Source organism: Ambystoma mexicanum, chromosome 6p, assembly GCF_040938575.1.
Source record: "Ambystoma mexicanum isolate Mex_15411 chromosome 6p, UKY_AmexF1_1, whole genome shotgun sequence".
NCBI classification, from domain to species: Eukaryota; Metazoa; Chordata; class Amphibia; order Caudata; family Ambystomatidae; genus Ambystoma; species Ambystoma mexicanum.
The window spans coordinates 1,421,367,413-1,421,389,796 of record NC_090935.1 but is presented as its reverse complement, the minus strand read 5'-3'; the positions used below and the strand labels follow the sequence as shown (position 1 = coordinate 1,421,389,796).

Here is a 22,384-nt window from a genome sequence, read left to right as displayed (position 1 = left end):
CCTGGATGTGCTTCCGCAAAGCTCAATTCCAACAATGACACTGCTAGCAGACAGTTTACCCAGAGCTAGAGAAATGTTTGAGCGAGGTCCACATAGGTGCAAAGCAACAAGTTCTACGAACAGGTACCCCTTGTAAGGTGAATCAAAAACGTCCCTCTATGCCAAGGCAACCCATACAAAAACATGTCCATTGTTCAACTCGCCAAACCTATGTTTATGCCATAGTAAATACCTGTTCAGAAGTGTGTGAGATTGTGATCAGTCTTATTGTATGACCTGATCCTGGCCCAAGTGAAGAATTAGCTTGGCAAACACTGGGAAAACCTACAGTAAAGGCAACACTCCAGTCACAGCATTTCAGCGAGAATCCCACCTGCAGACTGTAGGTAGTGCAGTCATTGTCTCAGTACTGTCACTGTACAGCACCTGCCTGCTGCAATATAGTACCCTGCTTTTGGGCATGAAATTCCTATGCAGGCTTCACTAGAGCAACTGAGTGAAAGCATCTCCTCTACAGGCTGCAGGACCAACAATTTACTTTGAACTAGTGTCTCACCTGCAGACAGTCCATTTGGCGTTTTCTGGATGTGAAAAGTTTGTCAAAATCAAGTCCTGGATGAACTAACAGAACCAGCTCCACGACAAATTCTGCTTCTCTGGCTGCACACCTGTTCAAAAAGTTATTCATTGAGTCCTTCAGAAAGGGGCAGATTGGCCATTAACGGAGTACCCAAGTGCTCTGCAACATCATGACCACAAGGGCCGTGTCTTGCTGGTTTAGGCTGCCCTTGCTGCATGATAACACTTCCCTACCCCCAACTAGGACAGACTTGGAAAATACCACCAGGAGCTTTTACCACAGCTGAAATACTCCCCATGATTAGATTTCTGCACCACCAGTGTAAACATGGGCTGTCAATTGCAAACCACGTGTACACATCTTATGTCCAGTTACAGGCCAGACAGCTCAGGGTTACCCGTCTGTGGCAGACCCATGTTTAAATGCTTTTCGTGCATGGTTGCCATTAGCCATTTTAATGGCACAATACAGCTGGTGCAAGTTACTATGAAGCAGATGAGACTACAAGTCCGTTTATTTACTACAAGCGGTCTACATTGTTTCATGCCAAATAACTGATTTAACTATTGCTTAATGTTTTCTATAGTTTTACTTCGACAATGGATGTTACTTAACATGCTCTTTTGCTGGCAAAATATAATCATTTACTCTATAAATATAAAAATCAATATTCTGACCTCATCTTATAAGGAACATTGATGTAGGGAGACATCAACGCTCTACCATGTGACCTGTACTTTTGTGAAGAAAAATACACATGAACCACCTTTGGGCAATTGCTAACTGCCCAATGCAAACTCAGCTATGCTGTTTTCTCATGACTAACCTTGAGACATAGTCAAACAGAAGCAGATTCTTGATAATCCACAACTTCACCAATTACTGATTTTTTTTAACTGGGTATGAGACTAAAAAGCGTGTAAGACTAGATGGCAGAACTGACCTGAAAATTTAGTTCATTATAATAGTATGGTGTAGCACTATTTCCGATCCGAAGGTTGGTGGCCATGCAGCCGATTTTCCACAGAATTTATTAGCCCACTGTAACAAGCCAAGTGAATATTGTTACTGGGCGCAAGTATTTCTGTCTGGAGGCACTGAACTGTCAAGTTACAGCTTTTCAAAGAATCTTTGTCCCTTCTCAAATGGCTGAAAGGCCACACAAAAAACGAGCCTTAGATCAGTTACTGCAACTCGTGGAGCAGAGATCCAGAAATAGACCACTTCCTCTTCACAATGCCAAACATGTAGTGACAAAACTACATTTTATTTTATGCTCAAAGATTGTTAAAAGCCATATACAGATTTACACTTTCAACAAAAAGGGAAGGAAATGCAAGATCAAATGCACCTCACTGCATGAGGTTGAAAGTCATAGAATGGCCAATATACGATTAAACTTCGGGGTATTGGTGCCAAGAATCCACAACAAGTTCTAGGCAGAAGACGAACTGCAGCCTGCTGCAAATCGATTTGAGATCAGGCCTGGTGCAGTAGTCTCTTGAATTGAAAGCAAACCTAAAGAAACAAAAAAAAAAATCACAATTCAGTTAAACTGAAATGTAAGAAATTGCAATATCACAAATGCTATAAAAATAAATCCTCCACAAAAGTAAGCAGGATGGGTTGTGGTGTGAAAACAGCAGTAAAGTATGCACGTATACATCCCTGGAAAAATTGCTCTTTAGGTGAACATTCGCAAAATCCACATACATTAAGCAACTGCTGCATAAGCAACTGCTGCATGTGGATGCATTCTAAGTGTGCTACCACTTCTCTACTGGAAGATCAAATATGGTACCCAAGAGATGCTAGACTACGATCCAGTCAAACCTGGTGCAGAGAAAGCTTGAAGATGCCAACATTCACCCCCTCCACCATGTGAATTCAGAATTAGAATTCAATAATCGCTGCAAAAAATGTCCGATTGTCAAGTTGTACTGTTCCAATAGTCCCTAAAATGTGGGGGTGACTGGTAGCGACCACATTACATGTGTGTTTAGCGATTGGCAAATTTAAAGTTTGACCTTTTATGGCGATGTGTTCAATACTCTCAGGCCTTCACATAGCTCCTTGTTTGTTGGTAACAGCATCAGTTTCAACTGAAATAAAAAGAACACTAACGTAACTTTTCAGAACGAAAACATACATTTGTATAATAACCATCATCATCATACCATGTCCTCAATTCAGGAAAAGCAATCATGACGTGAACAGTAGAAAAGGTTTCATCTGTTGTCCATTTAACCTGGCTCACCGGTAGTTTGTATATTGTTAATTTGCAAGCCTGTAATTTCAGCTACAATTCTGTGCTTCGACCACTTACCAGGAACACCATGGATCCATCCTATCCTCTACTTATCCACATTTACATGACAGCTTTAGCAGACAATTCCATTTGCCATCTCCTACCACAACTAAGACAGCATTTACCAATTTGTGAGCCACTCAAATTTAAAATTGCCGTGTGCAGGTGCACACATGGATGACAGCCTAAAACTCATGTGATGCTCTGCAATTCTACATAACCCAGTCAAGAGTAAATAATCTGGAAACCTGAAAAAAAGACTCTGGATCCACAGTTACGAGCCATCGGCAGAACAGGGTTCGAATGCAAGATAGATAATCTCCTAGGTATCCATCATTTGCCAGCCATCAGGAGCTAGCCCTTGGAACAAGGAGCTAGAATAGTGTTCTGGCGAACATAAAACTATATGAATTTATCTCAGTGGGCCAGGGGAGCCAGAGTAGCTCATGTTATCAAGCTAACCAGGTTCTCACTGGATACAAGGATTTAACTCCCAGCTCCCTCAATTTTGAAACCAGGCAGCTGTAACATGCAACGCTGCATCTCAGCATTCACCCACAGGCCAGGATAAGAATTTTGCTCCAAACTAGAATAGGTCAGCCTCAGACTTCCGGATTACCTGATGAAAATGCACCAGCAAGGCTACTTCTCATAATTAAGGTATTTGAAGCACCACAACCAGCAACAATGTCAAAATATAGTGCGTCACACCCCCCCCCCACCATTCACACGTACGATGGTCCTTCAGAAGCAAGTTCTCCCTATTCAATCCAGAACTTTTAGGTCCAGCAATGCTGAACTAGCCCCCAAATTCAATAAAGGACCCCCTCAGTTTTGGCCCCCCAGCACTCAAACGTCTCTGCTTAGATGTAAAGATGCCGACTTAAAGAAACGCAACAAGCCACTTTGAAATAAATGAAAAATAAAGCAACCGACTTAAATGGTGCCAGTGACAAGCAATTGTGAAGCTCTGCACTACCTTCCATGGGAAATCAATGATACTCTCGTGCAGACCAATAAGCATCAAACCGGCTACAAAACCCTCATCCGTCAACTTTTGTCTTGAATTCCCACAAGAGACACTGGACTGCCTAGGGGGAAACGAATACCCAGCAGCCACACCGAAACCAAAAAGGTTGGAGAGCCAACCTGCTATGACAGATGTCTTCAACTGGTATGCAGGACCCGAAGCTGAAGTTACCCAAAAAAAGAGCCCCCCCAACCATGCATGTTCAGCGTGACAGGGGCCAGGCTGACCAGGAAATATAGCCTGGAAGCACGCTCTGTCCCATTCCAGACAGCACACTTCAGAGTGTTTAAACCAGTCGCAGTAATAAAAACGGGATTGATTATACAAGGAGGGGGCCCTGGGGTTGTTTTTGGAGTGGGTGGGGAGCCCTGGGACTATGCAGGGTGTGGGATAGGAGGAGCCCTGTGGCGGGTGGAGCGAGGTGGGAAGAGCCCAGAGACTGAACTGGGAGTGGGATGAGGGAGCCCCGAGACCGATGGGAGTAGGTGGGGGATCTCAGGGACTACACTGGGTGAAGCAACAGCGCGCAACAGTCTAGTCATTTAGTTTACTGAAACATTGCCAAGCACCTGAAAGGCAACTACAGGTCCCAGTTCTTACACGAGACCCTGTTGCTGGTCTAACCAAGGCAGCCTGTGAGAAGGCCTCTGAGTGTATGGCCTTTGGGAAGGATTTTAGCTGAAGGGAGTTGTCCTTGTTTCACCATTTGAAATAGCCATTCTGACAACTCAATATTTAGAAACATTTGATTCAGGAAAACTTCCAAGTAGAGGATTACTTGTGACAATTGTACTTTTGGGCACCTTCTTAGGTGAAGTGGACATTAGGTTATTCACACAGGGATGGACTAAATCACCTGTGTTCAAAATGTTATTCCATAAATGCTGTTTTGGATTAGTTGCTTAGAGTTCTTTTGAAAAGACCCAAAGCCCAAGACCCTTCTGTTTGCCATTTCACAACACAGAAACATGTTTATTGTTCGCTTGTTGCTGGTTAGGCACTTCTACATAACTTTGGTGTGGGAGGTCAGGGCCCTGAGGATGTATAAGGGCCCAGGACACCAATTGCAGCAGCTGTGGTATTAGCAGAGGAGGAAAAGAGGGAAGTCTTTAGGAGTTCTGGAATTTGAGGCGATCTGGCTCAAGGCGCAGAGGGAGGGGGAGGCTATTCAGTAGGAAGGAGCCCGCTACCACATACCCTGTTTAGCAAAACGCTTTGCAAAGAGTTGGTGCCAGAGGAACAGTGGTCTAGAAGGAGAGCATTTGAGATGAAGTTGAAAAGTTGAAGATGGTGAGTGATTTTAATTTAACCTGTGCAGCAACCGGGTGCTAGTCCAGGAGAGATGGGGTCCCTGTGCTTAAGGCCAAGGATAAGTCTTGCTGCCGTATTCTGATGGGGGGAGGGCGCAGAGTATAAAATGGAAGTTTCAGGAGGATTTAGCCTGAAGTAAAGTAAGAAAAGGTCAAATTCCTTTGAGAAGGAAGAGCTGAAAGTGGGCCTTCTTGGCAATGTCCCGAGCGAGGGAGGAAAGTCAAATATCCAAAGTTTCTGGCTTCAGGCACAGAGCCAAGGAGGACAGCCAGAGAGGGGGGAAGAAGGGAGTCTGGATGGAAAGGAACAGTTTTACAGGCGTTGAGGCAGAGATGGTTGAAGGCGCACCAGGACTGGATGGCAGATAGGCAGTCAGTGATGGAGTGCAAGAAGGTCAGTAGGGAGTTTGAAAGAGCTGTGCTTCTGCGTAACACTGGAAGTTGGAGGAGAATGAGGCGATTAGGTGTGCAAGGCAGATGTTAAGAGCCAGGGAGAGAATAGAGCCCTGGGGACACCACAGATGGAGGGGAGGTAGGAGGAGAAGTTGCCCAGGATGACTTGGGAGGAGCACTTAGGGGAGGTCAGACAGTCCAGTGCCTGTTACAAGATACCAAGGGTATCGTGGAGCCTTTGTATGAGGATGGAATTGTTGACCGTCAAAGGCAGAGGAGAGATCGAGAAGGATAACAGGTGGCTAGTTTGAATCCAGAGATGCAAGCAGTTATCCGTGGGTGTTAAGAGCAGTTTGTGCGTCTGGATGCCCTGAATCCAGATTGATGGTCGTGGAGACAACCAACAAGTTCAGTGCGAGTTTAGTTGGGGCAAGGCCACCTTCTCAAGCAGCTTCCCCAGGAAGGGGGTGATGGAAATAGGGTGGTAGCTGGCAGGGCAAGTATGGTCTGAGTTTTTTTTTTTTTTTTAAGTAGGTGCTCAAGGGGGTGCTTATGGGGATAGGGGAAGATCCTGTGACAAAAGTCGATGGCAAAAATCAGAGCCGGGCAAGAGAGCTGGTGTTATCCTTGATGGTTCTAGATGAGCAAGGGGAGACCTGTTTAGAAGAGACCTTCATGGAGTGGACAAGGTGTGACAGGGGAGAAGGAGGGAGGGGGAAATGGAGGGGTGGGTTGTGAGTGAGTGTAGAAAGGGTGGTCAGGATGTAGTGAATTTGTGGCCAAGTATGAGACCAGTGCATTAGAGTGCGCCTGGGAAGGAGAAGTTCCCTGCAGATGTTGAAAAGATAAACTGTTGGATGCACCATAGACCTGTGCCTGTATGTGGGCTCTTTTCTTGGCATGGATGGCGAGCCTGCATTGCATTTGGAGCAGGCCAGTGTCAGGATGAGCCCGAGGTTAGCCACTCGCGCCCTCGCATCTGGGTCGCAAGTTCAGTGTCGTACCAGAAGCAGGTTTCGGGTGGATGTTGCTGAGGGCAGAGAAAGGTAGAGCCAGAGGTGGGTGGTGGAGGCTAAGGCAGCCACAGTCACTAGTTTGATCGCGCAAATATAAGCAAACGAGGTTGAAATTTTGGCAGGCTGTCAGGGGGCCAAAGTGACTCAGGTGGGAATGGTCTGACCAGGAGAGAGGGGCGACTATTGGGGAGGTCAGAGTGAGCCCAGCTGGGTGGGTTGGACCGGAAGGGAGAAGGTGCAGAGGTCAGTGAATATAATTTAAGCAGAGCCAGAGTCCTGTTGAATGTTGAAATAACCCAGGAAGTTAGGTGGACGAAAGTTAAGAGCAGATGGTAGCCCATTCACCTTTCAGAGATTAAGAGGGTGATGGTGCTTGGAGGCTGGTAAATTGTAGCAACTGTGTTTGAGATCCTGTACCATGCTAAGTGGGTGGTCAAAGCTTAAGAATTTTGCAACCTTACAACACATGCGTACTTATGGCTCAAACCCTATGCATTTTCAATCAACAGCCACCCTGAAAATTCTCCAAAACACGGGGGCTGCCCATACAGCTAACAGACGTGGTATAAACATCAAAGAAGAATTAGAATACGGGCACAGTAGGTTTCTGCATCAGCCTTCTCAACCCCTGGCCCCCTTTCACACAGCCATCCATAGCAAAAGGCAAACCTTGGCAGAAGGGTTTTTACGAAAACACTTTAGATACATTACGCAAAAACAGCGCCAATAAGCTTAACTTACAGGTCATGGAGACACAAGTGCCATTATCCACCGGCAGCCTTTGTATCTAGTTGGAGAAAAAGGTTAAAGTTACATTTTACATCTCCAAGAGATCAGGCCACAAACCCCACTATTTGACCGTTTAACAGTCACCAAATCTCTAAAATCACTGCAAAGGGGTCCTCACAGTAATTGCAGTTACTTTTCCCACTATGGCGGATACTACAATTTTAATGTTAAAATCCCTTCACGTCCTCAGTGAGTTGCAAGTAATCACAGGAATTCATTATGTGAACAGCAGTGACAACTAGGTTTAATCATTGAACGTGAAAGGCGGCTGCAAAACTCGGTCAAAACCTCCCACCGAAGTAAATTTAGTGACCCCAGTAAGCTGCCGACTGTTCCCTCGCCCGAACAAGTCTGTCCAGCCCCCCTTTACCCGCCCCCAGCTCTGCATAAACATGGTTAGGGTGCCATGATCCGACTGATGTGGCTGCTGTCCGAAGAGGCTCCCTCCCCCACCACCTGCTCTTCTGCACATTAAGATGAACAACAAACTATTGCAGAGCAAAACTAAATGCCAGGTGGACACATCCATAGTAACCTTGAGCACCAAGTGCAATTAGATGCCGCCCATGCCCCTAATGGCCAAAAGATCCTATTGGCAGAAGGGCATTAAAGGGACCACTTAACAGACATTGCACACAAGGTTTTGTTCAGTGCCAGTAGGCTCAACTTACAGGTCATAGAAACAAGGAAGCCTGGAGCAACAGAAGACCCTGTAGTTCCATTATCCACGAGGCAGCTTTTGTACCTAGTTGGAGACAAATGTTACCAGTTATTTCACATCTACAAGAGATCAGGACCACAGACCAGAGGATCGACCATACAGCTCTGTAAGACGCACTGCAAAGTGGTCTACTCAGTTCTCAATGGCAGTTACCTTTGCCTCCTCTATTGCTCATACTACAATTTAAAAGTAAAAATCCCTTCACGCAGTGAGTTGCAAAGTAATCACAGAAATTCATGATGTCACAGCTAGGTTTAAATCGTTGAAAGCGAAAGAAAGCTGCATAATTTCCCCTCAAAGCCTCCCACCCAAAAGGTTGTAAGGAACAAGTTACTTACCTGTAACTGCTGTTCTCCAGCATGGGTCTGGCATGGATTCACATGCTCATGAATATTCCCTGTCGTCAGGCTGGGAATCCTCGGTAAAGAAAAAATCAGTATCAGTTTCGTTTCTGATCTGTCTTTCGTAGTAGTAACCAATCACTGATTTCTGCGTCACTGACCACAGCCAATGACTGCCCTCTACCTAAGCCCCGCCTCTGGCAGCCATCCTCAGATTTCGTAGCACGTGAAGTGGCAGTATGACCAAGTGAAGAGCCGCAGAGGGGTAGGCGGGAGGGTTCGCATGTGAATCCATGCCAGACCCATGCTGGAGAACAGTTACAGGTAAGTAACTTGTTCCTTCTCCAGCATGGGGTCTGGCATGGATTCACATGCTCATGAATAAAGAATACATAGCAGTACACATGCACAACCACGGGAGGTGGCAAAGGCGCAATTAAGCAATTCTTACCTCCTCACCAGGTTCACCTTAGGCGAACAGGTTGCGCAGCACTGCCTGGCCAACCCTGGACTCCTCCCTGGAATCCCGATCGACGCAGTAGAATTTCGTGAAGGTGTGCGTCGACCTCCACGTAGCAGCCCTGCAGATGTCCAGCAAGAGCACACCAGATAGGAACGCTGTGGTAGCTGCGATCGCTCTGGTGGAATGGGCTCTCGGACGGCCAGGCAGCGGTTGGTTTGCCAACCGATGACAGTACATGATACAGCTGGAGAGCCATCTGGAAATGGAAGCCTTCCCCTGATTGACAGGTCCAAAGTTCACAAAAAGTTGTGACGTCTTCCGAAAACACTTCGTGCAGTCCACGTAGAACTTCAGCGCTCTAGCCATATCCAGCGAGTGCAAAGTCCTTTCAGCCGGCTACAAAGGCGACGGGAAGAAAACAGGCAACACCAAGGGCTCGTTGAGGTGGAAGTCCGACGGCACCTTGGGCATGAAGGAGGGGTGCGTCCTGAGCACTACCCTCGTGTCGTGAAAAGTCAAGTACGGGGCCTTGCAGGAAAGGGCCTGGATCTCTCCCACCCGTCGTGCGAAGGTGATGGCCACAAGAAACGCTGTTTTCCAAGACAAGAACTTCAACGGAGCCGAGTGCAGAGGCTCGAACGGAGGTCCCATGAGCTTGGTCAGCACCACGTTGAGCGATCTAAACAGTCCCTTCAAGAACTCTTTCACCAGACGATGAGACCACAAAGACGTCCGCCCCGTGGTTCTGGTGTATCGGGAGATCGCAGCAAGATGAATCTTGATGGACATGTGCGCCAGTCCAGGTTTGGCCAGCGTCAGTAGGTACGGCAGTACTTGGGGAGCCGTAATCCGTAGAGGGTTAATCTTCTGTGCGTGGCACCAGACAGAACCTCTTGCATTTGTGTCCGCAGCATTTAAGAGTTGAGGACGCCCTGGCCTTTGCAAGAACCTCTCTGCAGTCAGCCGGTAAGTCGTATCCTCCAAACTCTAACGCTGCAGGAGCCAGGCCTGCAAGCTCAGCGACTTCGGGCCGTGATGGAGGATGGCGCCTCCTTCCCTGGAGAGAAGATCTGCATCCACTGGCAGCTTGATTGACAGGGACGCTGACAAGTCCAGAAGGTCCGGGAACCAGATCTGCCTCGGCCACGCAGGTGCGACGAGGATCATCCTGCACCGTGACCTCTTGAGCTGGTTGATGAGCCGGATCAGCAATGGCAGGAACGCGTATAGAAACAGGCCCTCCCAGGGGAACGAGAAAGCATCGCCCATGCTCCTCTGCTGGGGAAACCTGCTGGCGAACCTCCGGCACTTGGAGTTCGTCGCCAACAGATCGATCTGGGGTGTGCCCCACCGTCGGAAGAGGCGGTCCACTAGATCCTGTCGTAGTTCCGACTCGTGGCACGAGCGCAGCTCCCTGCTGAGTGAGTCGGCGATGGTGTTTATCCCTGCCAGATGAAACTGCACCAGAAACATCCCTTGGGCGACGGCCCAATGCCACAGATCCTGCGCCTCCATGGACAGGGCTGGGGACCTGGTCCCGCCCTGTTTCCTGATGTAGAACATGGTGGTGGTGTTGTCGGTGAAGATCCTTGAGGGATGGAAGAAAGGACCTGAGGGCCCAAAACACTGCACGGAGCTCCAGGACGTTGATATGGAGGGACTTCTCAGTCGGGAGCCAAAGGCCTCTAGCATGCAGATTTTCGGTGTGCGCTCCTCACCCTTCCAGGGAGGCATCCGTGGTCACTGTCTCCTGGTGGCCGGGGGTCTGGAAGTCCATGCCCGCCGTCAGATGCGGGCGGGTGCCCCACCACCGGATCGCTCGTCGGAAACTCATGAAGTGTGATCCTCTCCTCGAAGCTGCCCGCCTGGATCCAGCGCGCGTCCAGGAACTCCTGCAACAGGCGCATCCGGAGCCTGCACAGGCGGATGAGGTAAATGCAAGAAGACATCATTCCGAGGAGGGACTTGATGGACCTCACCCTGGCCGCGTCCGCAACCAGCATCCGCTGCACCTTGCCCAAGATGGCACTCGTCCTTTCCTCAGACGGAGAGGCCAGAAGCAACACTGTCGAGCTTCACTCCCAGAAACAGTGCGTCTTGCGCGGGCACCAGGTGGGACTTGGCGTAGTTTATGGAGAATCCCAGGTCCGTGAGAAGTTGGACGGTCCTTGCCGCGTACTCCACGGCGAGCTCCTTCGTCTTCGCTCGGATGAGCCAGTCGTCCAGGTAGGGGTAGACGTGGATCCCTCTCGGCGCAGCTGCGCCGCCACCGGTGCGAGGCACTTGGTGAACACCCTGGATGCCGACCTCAGTCCGAAGGGAAGGGCTATGAACTGGTAGTGACGCCCTTGGACCACGAAACCTGAGAAACTTTCGGTGTCCCTTTAGGATGGGAATATGGAAGTAGACATCCTCCAAATCCAACGACGACAGGAAATCGCCCTCCTCCAGCTGACCCAGGACGTGTTGGAGGGTGACCATCCGGAACTTCTGTGACTTGATGAATTTGTTCAGTCGTAGGTCCAGGATGGGACGCCATCCTCCCGTCTTCATGAGGAAGTATCTTGAGTAAACTCGGAGCCCCGAAGCCTCTTTGGGACAAGCTCGATGGCGCCCTTCTTGAGCATCGCCTTTACCTCCAAGAGAAGTTGAGGGACGTGATGTTCTTTCCTGGCCACAGGGGGGACGCGCGGGCACCTCTTTACAAACTCGAGCGCGTGACCCCGAGCTAGGGCGTCCAGCACCCAACGGTCGGTGGAGATGGACTCCCACACACCGACGAGGCTTGCCAGCCGGCCTTCCACCGGGGTGCTTCGGTGGGGGCCCGACCCCACAGCCGGTTCAGTCCTGCTTCGACAAGGCTTTGCCGCCTTGTCCTCCTTGGCGACGACGGCGGGGTCCGCCTGACTTGCCTCGTTCCCTGTAAGCTTCCTGCGACGACGAACGGGCCGCTTGACGGTAGGTGGAAAATCCGCCGCCGGAACCTTTGGAGGCACCCGGTTTGCCTCCGCCGCTCTGAAAGGGCGGCCGCCGTTGCTGGAGAACCCCAAGAGCCCGGGCCGTCCCAGTGTCTGCCTTGAAGGGAATCGTCCACTTTTCCCAAACAGGTTGTTTCCGTCGAACGGCATGTCCAAGATTCTCGTCTGCACGTCCTGACGGAAGTCAGTAGCCTTGAGCCATCCACGCCGCCTAAGGCACACGCCGTTGCCCAACTGGCGAAATCCAGTGTCAGCGATGTCCGTTGCAATCGTAATGGCGTGGTCCGACGCCACCTCTCCTTCCTGCAAGATCTCTAGGGCTTCCGCCCTCTTGTCGTCCGGTAGGAAGTCCAGCAGGGGGGCCAGTTTGTACCACAACTCCGTCGTAGCGGGCTACGATAGCCAAGGCGTTGGCCGCCGTAATCGTCGTCGCTGCAGACGAGATGACTCTGCGTCCCATCATATCTAATTTCTTTCCCTCGCCGTCCGGCGGGGAGGTCGATGTAGAGGCTGCACCCCCCCTGCTTTCTTCCTGGCCACCGCAGAGACAACCGAGTCCGGGGTCGGCTGTGCCTGAAGGCACAAGGGGGCCGCGTCCGGGACCCGGTACTTCTTCTCGTACCGATCCCTTCTAGCCGGCGTCATGGATGGGTTCTTGAGGAGGGCGAGGCCCTCTTCCCAAATATCGTCCAGTAGAGGTACAGAGAGGACCGTCTTCCTGTTGGCCTCGCGCCGTTGATAAAGGAAACCTTCCTTCTCTTCCGAGCAGATCTGGAAAAGCTTGGATGCCCTGGCAATCATGGAGTGAAACGATCCAATCTCGTCGGGTGGGGAAGCCCGGGTGGGAGGTGACGATGGCAGATCCTCGTCGTAAACCTCGTCGTCTGTACCCGTCGCGGCCGTGTCAGTCCCCGTAGCATCCCCACAAGTCGTGGACGGGGAGGAGGGCTGAACAGGCCGCGATGGCTGAAAAGGAGGTGGAGGATGAATCCTTCTCTTAGGGGGAGGGCTCCCAGAAGGGCCTGGCTCCGGGTCCCCCGTCGGGAGCGGTTCCTCCGCTGGTGGTAACGGCAGTCTCATCCTCATCTCCGAGCATAAGGACTGTATAGCCAACAAAATGGCCGCCGAGTTGTCTTGCGGCACTGGTTGGGGGGCGGTCAGGGGCCCCGTCGGCACCCTCTATGTTATCGTCGTCCCCTATTTCGGGGTCCCTCCCGACAGGCTGGTCTTCCACGCCAACACTGTGGCTTAAGACTTCGATTAGCGCTTCCTCAGAGGTTGAGGCTGAATCCACCACGATCTCCTGCCCCCCCCCCCTTTTTCTTCTCCGGCGGAGGTTTCACGGGGGTCCTGTCGATGGGCATAAAAGGACTCCCTCCGCGGTGGCAGGGAGACTGAGCCCTGAGGTCGCCACCACTGGTGTAGCCTCCACAGGCTGAGCCAGGGCCGCTGCGACTGTCTCGATAGAGGCCTTGGCCGGATGGATTAAGGCTTTCACCACCTTAGGTGCGCTCACTGCCTTCTCCTTGGGGGAGGGTCACCGCCTCGCTTCCCCCTCCGATGGGGCCTTCGAGCTCGACCGGGGTCTCTCCAGGAGCTTCGCCGGGTGCTCGGCCTTCCTCTTACCCGAACCAGAGCGTTGGCTCGTGGTTGATGGCGCCGGGGAGGATGTGTCCTGCCTGGCGCCCGTAGAGCCCGACCGTTCGGCGCTCCCAGTGCCAGCGGACTCGCAGTGCTTGGCCTTGTGTTGGACCCCCGTCACCGGGGCGTCCTCAAAGGTCTTAGAAGACCGCTCAGACTTCTTCTCGCCTGACGGGATCTTCCCTTCCAGCCAGTTGGCGAGACGTTGATGGCGGTCCTTCATGGTCCGCTCCGACATATTGCCGCAAAACGCACAGTCCTTCTCCACGTGCGTCTTGTCCTCATGTAGGCAGTAAAGACAAAGGGAGTGTTCGTCCTCCTTAAAGACATTCTGAAGCTGGCATCCAGGGCAGACCCTGAAACAGATTTCCGGGCGTCGAGCTTCCCTTCTCCTGGGCCATGTCCGAGATGGGCCTGAGAAACTTCTGGAGTCCTCCAAAAGCGTGGCTCGACGAAATCTTCACCCTTGAGGGGCATAGACTAATCCGACACGGGTCCCCGTTGATCGGATGAAGAAACGGTGGAGCTTGAGGCTCTTTTGACCGAAAAATAGAAGTTTAGAGCATGTTTCGTTACAGATTCTTAGACAAAAAAGGTGCTCATCCCTTATACTTAGCCTGCAACACAGGAAACATTTCTTTTGGCGAATGTTTATATGCAATGTGCACTTTTTCAGTTGGAAAAAACTGATGAATGTGCATACTTTCAGTTCATGTCAGGGCACTTACCATTGCGTAAGTCATAGTCGCCCCTTTTCTTTTTTTTTTTTTTAAGGACGAGTCCCGAGTTTAACATCATCTGATATTTTAATCAGGAAATTATAAGTTGCGTGGGTTTGTGTATTGGCGAGAAAGTGGCTAGGATAAGCGAAAAGTGAGCAGCATTTGTTTGGGTGGGGTGAATAGTTGAGATGGAGTTCACAACTATCAGATTTCCTCTTGACTGGTGTCCTGCATGAGTCGACATGAAACATTTTATACATTTCTATGTGAGCTGCAAAGAAGTTTTTGAAACTCGACCACATTGACTTTGCAAGTGGATAGAGAACGCAATGAATCTGATTCACAAAGGCACGCGTTTGCATTTGTGAAGCCTCCTACTTTCACTGACACTGAATATGCAACATTCTATACATTTGGTCCCTTCATTTTGGTTAAATCTGCTTTATTTCTGGCTTTTATACTTTAAAGATGCTATATTAATTACAATGGAGAAATAAAAATATAGAATGCATTTAAAATTGTGCTTTGTTATTTTAGTAAGTGTTTTTTGAAGTTTGGAACATGATCTATTTAATAAAGCAACTATTCGGCTTCATATTCGGCTTTGGCCGAATACTAAATATGCTATTTGGTACAGCCCTACACAGGACCATCATTGTCTGGTGACATTCCCACCCCCCCAAACAGTCCTACAACTCACGCATTTCACTTTCTGTTGGAGCTTTCTTGGGCCCCTCCATAGATCCGGCAACATTCCTATACAAAATCCTACCGCCCACTAATCATTGTTGCAAATTCACTGGACAGAAAAGGCTGTACACGCATGGGGCAAGAAAGCACAGGGATAAAAAAAATGTGGCAACATGCCCTGTCAGCAGCTATACAGCTGCAACAAATTACCCAGCCATGGTATAGCTGAAGCCATGGACCAAAATATGAAGACAAACCTGCTGCGATTCGAGACCAGTGACCGTTTGGTCATAAGAATAACCTTGGCCAGTAGCATGTCGACATAAATTGACGTCCATTACAGCCATGTAAATGAGCATGGTTCAGTTCTCTTCCGTTTCCTTTTTCTCTTATTTTATTCAATCAGTGATGGCGAAGTTTTGTTTTATGTTATGCGATAATTTTATGTTCTATATTGCACATATTATGTCTATATCATGAAATATGAATTGTTTCATTTCAATAATGTAATTTTGATAATTTCTATATTTTTTTAACTAAAAATATTGAAGTTGTATTACAACTATATAAAAAAACGACTAGTCCATTCCAGCCTATATTTGAAAATCAAACCCCAAGACGTTACGCCCCGACCATAGCCACACAAAACTCCACCCAATTGCACACAGCTCCGACAATATTCCAAAAAGCTAAACTGTTGTAGCTGCCACAGAAGTCTGCAGTATTTGAAAACTGTCTATTATAATCTAGCCACCACACAGCTGCCGCCCCTAAAGAAAGCAATTTCCCCATGTTGCAACTTCATTCTTCGTTACTTAAACTATCGATTGTGCGATGTGCACAAAACGGCACCAAATGAAACATCCCTATATATAAAAAAAAATACTCCTCTGGCATGTTTGCCCATGTGCAGGTAGGTCTTCTCAGCTGCAGGCAAAGGGCCTTCAACCCATTTGAAAATGAGCACTCAAACCATTACATTTGGTGCCCGTCTTCCAAAGTTGATTCTGGGACGTATGATGAGTCCAAGAATGCAAAGTTGGCATGTGACCAAGACCATAGCAGGGAAAGGAAACTACAAACATGCAAGCTACAATTTCCAGCCTTCGCAGTTGTAGAAGACTACAATTCCAGCATGCAAAATGAGTTCGATACGCGTGAAAAGCAGTACATGCCATGCGGCAGCAGATCGCCGAAGCGGAGGCCGAATACTGCTGATCTCGACTGCATATGACTTGGAGCAAGACTCTGCAGGCAGGAGGGCACCAGCGCGGATGTCCGGGTCTTTACTGGGTCATGCCCATGCATTCACGATTGGCTACCAGAAGTAGTTGTGTGGCTAATCGGATGGAGGCCTGGGCGGAGCTGCAGCAACTCTGGGCCTGCGACAGAAAACCTAGGGATTCCACGCTCTTCCCTGGAGAAGAGGGTAAAAATAGGTCTCTGGGATAAACCCAGAAATTAGGCAAATATACAGATGACATTAAAGTAGTTGTGTGCAGCCCACCCAGACAATTTCCTCCCAAGAATCATTTCATCCCCTCCTGCAGGAGGGTCCAGAAACCCTACAGCACTCCCTGATTATGGTTCCACATGTTATATCCCCGCAAAAATACCATGATACAAAAAAAATCCATATTTTTGCGGTGATAGACCCATGGACCCTGTGAGGGACACTCCCACAAATGATCCCCCAAGAAACATCGCCTATGGCGAGACAAACTGCCAAATGTACAGCGATATTTTTGGTGGGGATATTTTGTAGGATACCGTGATTATTGCACTGACAGCAAGGCCTAGACGCAGGAGCCTTCAAAGACATGTACTCGTAGCTCTAAAAGGAGCAGGCATGTGAGAAGGCTTCTCTACTGCAAATGTTAAACCCTCAACAAGTTTCCACTTATGGGGATCATTTCACCATTTGAAATACCCAACCTGACAACTCATTTTACTTTAGGGTTTTAGTACTGCCTTGCCTTCAGAGGGGACTGCGCCCCTTAAGCGTGCGTTATTCAGACTTGGCCGGACTTCTACATCACTGTTAAAACAGATTGCTTCAATCCTTAAACCCTGTTTGTCTTACGTTTGCTTGATAAGTTTTCCTAGAAAAGGCCCAAAGCAACCGGGAAACCCTGTGCCAGGCTTTGGGATTAAGTGATGTAAGGTTGCAAGATTTTAATTAAGCTTTTACAAGACCCAGACCATGCACCTTCAGTAGTCAACGTTGAAAATTCCCCATTACAGCAAACAGACGCTTCAACAAGAATTGGTGCACAGGCACAGTAGGTTTCTGCATCTGCCTTCCCAACAATGTCTGCCTTTCACACAGCCATGTGTAGCAAAAGGCAAACATCGGAAGAAGGGTGTTACATGGGACCACTTTACACATTGCGCAAAAATATTGCCAATAGGTTCAACTTAAAGAGCATGAAAGCATGGAGACACTAGTGCCATTATCCAGGGGGCAGCCTTGGTACCTAGTTGGTAGACAAAGTGACCCAAGATTTCACATCTCCAAGAGCTCAGGACAATCCCCACACAATGTCACCATTTAACAGTCTGCTACAGGTCTAAGACTACTGCAAAGTGGTCTTCACAGTTCTCAATGCCAGTTACGTCTGCCTCCCCTACACTGCATACCACCATTTTAAATTAAATACCTCCACGTCCTCAGTGAGTTGGAAAGTAATCATGGTAATTCATGATGTGGAACAGCAGTGACAACTAGGTTTAATCATCGAACGCGAAAGGCGGCTGCAAAACGTCTAGTCAAAACCTCCCACCAAAAAGGTAAATGTAATTCTGTATTAAAATCACGCACATAGGTTGGGCGATAGAATTCTGGCCAACCCCCTACTGCATAAACAGTTTATTTTGTTAAATGTGCCATCTGACTGAGGTGGCCGTCTGATTAAGGTGGCTGCCCTCACCGATCAGGCTCCCTCCCTGCAACCTGCTCTTCTGCACATTGAGGTGCTGAACTAACTATTGCAGAGCAAAACTAAATGCAGGGGGGGGGGAGATTAGCCCAAACTATTTTAGTATTGAAGGAAATTCTATGCCGCCCATGTCCCTACCGGCCAAACGCTCCTATTGGCAGAAGGTCATTATACAAGACCACTGTAGATACATTGCAAACAAGGTCAGTGCCAATAGGCTGAACTTACGGATCAAAACGTGGGAGCCTGGAGCAACAGGAGCCACTGTAGTGCCATTATCCACGAGGCAGCGGTGGTACCTAGTTGGAGACAAAGGTTAGTTAGATTTCACATCCAAGAGATCATAACTATGATCCGACCAGTTAGTCTACTACAGCTCTCTAAGACGCTCTGCAAAGTGTTCACCATTGAGAACCCAGAAGGTTACTTTTGATTCCACTTTAGCTCTAAGTCTGAGCCCTATTGCAGCATGCCAACTGAATTGGTGTTTGTTTTAACTTTCCAAATAATTTACACTTAGGTTTAACATTTTTCCAGTTTTGTATACTTTCCTTTATTTTATATTACTATCAATGTACTATTACAATCGATAAATTGTTTAATAGTTTTGCGTTTTCCGTTCAATAAAGTTTGTTTCCATTCATGATCGAGGGCAAATTTTACAATGTCCACATTTGTGCGTCCCTGTGGGTGGCGATACATGCAGCCGCTTTCCTTTAGGTTGCTGGGACTAATCATGGTTTATGGTTGGTGCTTCTGTAAAGACGATTGACAGATCATCCTCTGTGGATGGTACTAATTCTGCAAAAACTGTTCAATGAAGCAAAAATGTAACTTGTCGAAAGTGTTCAATTTGTCTAAACCAGAGTTCTGAAACTCTGGTCAAGTGGCACAGCCAGTAGAGTGCTCGCTTTGACATCTGTGCAGGGCTTGCTAACGCAGGTTCGAAGCCCGGCAGGGCCAAACTCACCCTTTCATACTTCCGAGGTCAATAAATGAGCACCACACCGTGGGTTATAAGCAGGGTTCGTAGCGCTATATAAGTGTGTATTGTAAAAACAATTCATGAAGATACTTTGAAAACAAAGTCTAAAGAATGGTAAGATGGTAATATGATATAAAATAAAGCGAAGTATACAAAATTAGAAACATGTTGCATCAGTGTAAATGATTTGAAAAGTACAGTTTGTGCACCACAATAGGGCCAAGACTTGAGCTAAAAAAAAGGTAGCTTTATCACAACAGTCACAATAAACTGAGTGCCGACAACAAAAGTACGAATAGAAAAGATTCGCATAGGAACAATACCTTATTGACTGGAATCCTCCAAATACTACTTTTGATTCCACTATTGCTCATACAACAATTCAATGTCAAAATGCCTTCACGTTCTCAGCGAGTTGCAAAGTAATCACAGAAATTCATGATGTGAACAGCAGTAACAACTAGGTTTAATCATCGAACGTGAGAGGCAGCTGCACAACTTCTAGATAAACCTCCCACCAAAAAGTTAAATGTAGGTCTGTACAAAAATCACGCACTTAAGCCAAGGATATTTGTTAGTGCGGGCAACATTTTTAACATTCAGAGTGTAAATCCTCACACAGAAAGACGCTGTTTAGTCTATCCCCATCCAAACCCCTACTGCATAAACATGGTTAATCGATAAGGCCACCCCCCTGCTCTTCCGCACATTGAGATTAACAAACTATTGCAGAGCAAAACTAAATGCAGGGTGGATTAGCCCAAACTAAACTTCCGCACCGATTGCGATTATATGCCGCCCATGCGCCTACTGGCCAAAAGCTCCCCTTGGCAGAAGATGATACAAGGCCACTTTAGATAAATTGCACACAGTTTTGTTCAGTGCCAATAGGCTCAACTTACAGATCATGAAAACGCGGAAGCCTGGAGCAACAGGAGCCATTGTAGTTTCATTATCCACGCGGTAGCTGTTGTACCTAGTTGGAGACAAAGCTTAGTTAGATTCACATCTACAAGAGGTCATGACCACGAACCCCGTGATCCGATCATTTAGTCTACTACAGCCCTTTAAGAATATCTCCATGAGATCAGGGCCACGAACCCCATGATCCGATCACTGGGAAGTGGTCACCATTGAGGACGAATTAGGTTACTTTTGATTCAACTACTGCTCATACTACACTTTATTTAAAGTCCAAATGCCTTCACGTCCTCAGCGAGTTGCAAAGTAATCACAGAAATTCATGATGTGAACAGCAGTGACAACTAGGTTTAATCATTGAACGTGAAAGACAGCGGCAAACCTTCAATTCAAAACCTCCCGCTCAAAGGGCAGTACATCTAGCTACATATTAAAATCACAACCTTAACTTAACACAAGCAAGTTCGCATTAAGATTCAATCGTGCATTTTGACGGCAAAAGATTTAACCAAAGTGACCGAAGAGCTAGGGATATTTGTATCAGTAGTGCGGGTGTCATTAACATTCAGGGCGTAAAACCCGACTGTTCCCCTGCCCCGAGTGAATTCGGTCCAACCCACCTCTAGCCCCCTCCCCTCTGCATACATTCCATTTCTGGTCAAATCCGCGACGTCACACAACCTCGCCAGACTCCTGGCCCGTAACCTCGGCAAAATACATAGTCATGGGTGCCATGGTCTGACCGAGGTAGCTGCAGCCCCCTCCCCCTCAACGGATCTCAGACGCCGTCATTGCAACCAGAAAATTAGGACTGGGGTGTAAAACTATTTCAGCACACCAAATTCATAGGGGGCGCACCGACCGCAGTGACCTGGAGTGCCCACTACCACCCACGCCGGCCAAATTGTTCCCATCTTAGTTAACATTGGACCCTCATCGCCTGCGGTGACATTCCCCCTGCCCGCCACCCCAACTCTCCGATTCTACCTATAGACCCAAAAAAAGAGTCCTACAACTCATGCGTTTCTCTTTATACCGTTTCTTGGGTCCTTTCCATATACCTGGCAAGGTTCATAAATAACGTTTTGACGTTAAAAAAAAAATAAAGTTCTTGTGCTACCCACTGAATCAGTTACACATTTACCGACGAGGACCGAAAGGGCTGTGTACACCCCAGGCGGCTAGAGAGCACACGGGCATAAAAGTAGCAATTTATACGACCTGCCAGAAGCCAGACAGCTGCGACAATTACCCGTCCACCTAGAGAGGACCGCTTGGCGGTCCAGGCTAGCTGGAGCCAATGACTGAAAATAATTAAACAAACCTGTTGTGATCCTAGAGGAACCGTGTAGGAATACCCGTGGACAGTTGCCTGTTGACATGATGCGAATAATATGCCAAGGGCCCTCCCCTCCCCATACCCTGTAAGGGATGGATGTGCGCGCACCAAACAGAAGGGGCTGCCATATTACTAGGAACTGGGCGGCACTGACTGAACAAACAATGGCCAAATTCGTGGAGACAGTCATGTGGATGCTGGACGGGCCCGTCGCTCACGTACTTACTGGTGTTGGATTGTCGCCGATCCTACGAAAAAATGACCCAAAGTAGTTGTAAGTAACAAAGCGTGCGACTCGGAGGCGCCAAGCGCTCACAGCTGTACCCGTGTGCTCCACAAGCGCCATCATAGCCGGAGACACACACACCAATGCATACATCCAACTAAAAGACCGTAAAACACGCGCAACGGGTGCTTATATAGTGGCGGGAAGTACGTGCAGCGTCACCGTACGCGCACACAGCCAGTCAGACCACGCGACGGCAGTACTAGAACTCTATGGTAGCGACTAGTTCCCATCCGAGAAACGGACCTTAGCAACGGCCCGCCCACTCTTCCTCACGTGACGTCAATGTCATCTGTGTGATTTCGAAGCAATTAAGCGGTTCCGGAGTAATTTCATTTAGCGGCTGAGCGGGAAGGTTGGAACTAGTTAGTGGCTACCGGTGCAAGTGCACCAAAAACACTTAGGAATACTTCAGAATACTTTTCAAAGCTACTGCTTAGTTTTACAATTGTTACAGAGTTTGACAGTTCTACCGTATTGACGGTAATAACACGCATTTGCGAATCTTTGGAGAAATACCTACATTTACCCTGCATACACATATAAGATATGAAGGAAAATGGTTAGTGTAATACTAGCAAGGCTTAAGGTTCTAGAGGCAATTTCTTCTCACAACAAGTCTTTTAAGGTCCAAAATGCAACGCTAAGTAAAGGCAGTTGAAGAGGGCTCCAAGTCTTGACAAGCAGAACAACAAAAACTCCTGTGAATATTTTCTAGTCGTGAGTCTCTAAGATGCAAGAGGATAGAACCAACATTGGCAACCCTGTAAACAGACTTGCTAAAGAGACACAGCAGCGGCTTGGGTCAGAGGTAAGAGGTGGTTGTCCTGGACACCTCTGGGGGTCTCACTAGGAGAGGGGATGAAGCATAAAAATGATATATCTCCCTAACATTAGGCATGGAGTAGTGTCCTCTCTCTATGTCCATCATT

At 48.2% G+C, this 22,384-nt stretch overlaps 1 long non-coding RNA gene across 1 annotated transcript; it reads right to left on the bottom strand.

Moving 5' to 3' along the window:
• Window positions 1–1,810: 1,810 nt before the first annotated feature.
• LOC138510456 (uncharacterized) lies at window positions 1,811–21,556 on the bottom strand. Its single transcript, XR_011280392.1, has 7 exons — window positions 21,393–21,556; window positions 19,809–19,882; window positions 18,150–18,220; window positions 8,098–8,171; window positions 7,379–7,424; window positions 2,608–2,682; window positions 1,811–2,098 (listed from the first exon to the last, which is right to left on the bottom strand). It is a non-coding gene; the product is annotated as an uncharacterized lncRNA (long non-coding RNA).
• Window positions 21,557–22,384: the final 828 nt, after the last annotated feature.